This window comes from Euphorbia lathyris, chromosome 7 (genome assembly GCF_963576675.1).
Source record: "Euphorbia lathyris chromosome 7, ddEupLath1.1, whole genome shotgun sequence".
Taxonomy (NCBI): domain Eukaryota; kingdom Viridiplantae; phylum Streptophyta; class Magnoliopsida; order Malpighiales; family Euphorbiaceae; genus Euphorbia; species Euphorbia lathyris.
This window is the reverse complement of record NC_088916.1, coordinates 54,660,427-54,662,573: the sequence shown is the minus strand read 5'-3', so window position 1 is coordinate 54,662,573 and position 2,147 is coordinate 54,660,427. Positions and strand designations below refer to the sequence as shown.

At 33.0% G+C, this 2,147-nt stretch overlaps 1 non-coding gene across 1 annotated transcript; it reads right to left on the bottom strand.

The window, feature by feature from the left end:
* Positions 1-1,168: 1,168 nt before the first annotated feature.
* TRNAD-GUC (transfer RNA aspartic acid (anticodon GUC)) lies at positions 1,169-1,240 on the bottom strand. The gene has a single exon. It is a non-coding gene; the product is annotated as a tRNA-Asp (tRNA).
* Between the last annotated feature and the right edge of the window lie 907 nt (positions 1,241-2,147).

Genomic DNA, 2,147 nt, shown 5'->3' with positions numbered 1-2,147 from the left:
GGTATAAAGGTCAATGTTGGGAAAGAAGGTACATTTGTAACTAACCATGGTCTCAAGCTTCTCAACAAAACAACCTTCGATGCCTTCACTAAAATCATTAGATGAGGAAATGTTCAAATCTAAGGAAAGCTTGGGCATTTCCGATCGAAGAAACCCTAACTAAAGGTTTGCACTCAACACACAGTAACATAAGGCAGAGGAAAGAAAGATATAAAGCCAAAAAAGACACAAATAAGAAACTAGCATGCTTTAAAGCCTCCTCGAAAATGCGGTTAATAAGATCCTCTATGATCCGAGTGATCTGAGTCACCTTTGAATATGAAAGGGTTTCTCCTCACTCAGCCTAGAGCTATTTTGTTTCCAGACTATCGTCAACTCTACCAAACTACATTCGTCAATTGCATAAAAAATGGATGTTGCACTTTAAATAACACGCATGAGACGACAGACATTGAATTAATATCTCACATGCAATGATTTGAAACACGCCATTGGGGGAGGACATATGTTTCAGACCTAATATATTAAAGGCTCAACTCCTAAGTAGCTCGTAAGTATCGAAATGTCCATCCAACTTGAGTCTCACCAGCTTCTACATCAACATCATCGCCTCACTTAGAGGCATTGGAGTGACTTTGGCATTGGAGTGTACCTAGAGGCCACCCCACGCAGGTCAATCACTAAAGGTTGAGTGAATAATCGCACTCTTGGGTTAGATCCAACAATTTATATAGTTTCAAACTATCAATATAATTTACTTTAAAAAAAACTATTAATATAATTTGCTTTAAAAATAATAATTAATTTTGAAATATAAGTTTTAAATTTCTTATAAAAAATCTTAATCTGTTTTAACTCTTAACAAGTTTTAAATTGGGGTCATATATATGAGCTAACAATTGTTAAAATAGTTAGAGAATTTTTTTTACACATTCTTGTTTCCCCCCTTATTTAACTAAGAAATAGTTAGATGAATATTAAAATATTGGAATCCAATCCAACAGAAAAAAAAAAAAAAAAAAAAAATCAAAAAATAATGCGCCATAACTACGGATCGAACGCGGGTGGAATCCAACAGAAAAAAAACAATTCAAAAAATAATGCGCTATTGCCACGGATTGAACGCGGGTAGAATCCAACAGAAGAAAACAATAAAAAAACAAAAATACGCCGTTGCCGGGGATCGAACCCGGGTCACCCGCGTGACAGGCGGGAATACTTACCACTATACTACAACGACTTGTTGTTTGGAGGAGACTAATGAACATAATTAAAGTTTTCACTTCCGGTGCCACGCGTTAGATTAAGTGCAACTATCAGGAAGTAGGCGTATTAAAAATGAAAATAGTAAGCAATTTGAGTTCCGGATTCCTACACGTGTCTGTTCGAAATTGCAAGTCAAAGTTCTGATTCACAAACACACGCCAGATACCTCATTTCCACTTCATAACTTTTTATTTTAATTACTAGTAAAATACAATTTCTTTTGAGTTGTTTTACAGGCAAACTATATAAAAAATGGGATAAAGTATTTACATGTAACTTTATCTGACAATTTGAACGGATTAATTTAACCGTTATTCAATTGTCACATTTACAAAAATTTAACAATAAAATTAAGTGTTTTTGTATATTTTGATATATTATTTCTAATTTTTAATTATATTAGTAAGCGTTATAAATAGTTTTTTAATGATTAACTTATATCTGATAAATTTAAATATTGATATTTTTGATAGGTTGTTTGAAATCGTATTAATAACGAGATAAACATTTTGGAGATAATTTAACGTAGCGGAAAAATAAATTCTGCTAATAGTCTATTTATCCAGTTAAATTCCAAAAAGTAAAGCCTATGGATTCTACAAATATCAGATAAAATTTTATTGGAATTTGTGAATTGCTATGTACCGATCCCAAATTACTAGTTACCACACTCTATAGAGCAATTTTTTTTTCAAAAACTGTGAATGGTTTCTCTCTCGATCAAAACTGAAATAATGAAAATAATTGATGACTTATCATCTGAGAACTCCGAAAATGGATGATTATGAGTCGGAGAAATTGAACAAGGTGAAAATGTACGTTATTTCCCCTTAGTGGTTTTCCTGACCGCCCGGTCATTGGCCAGACGTTTTTTGTGGCCG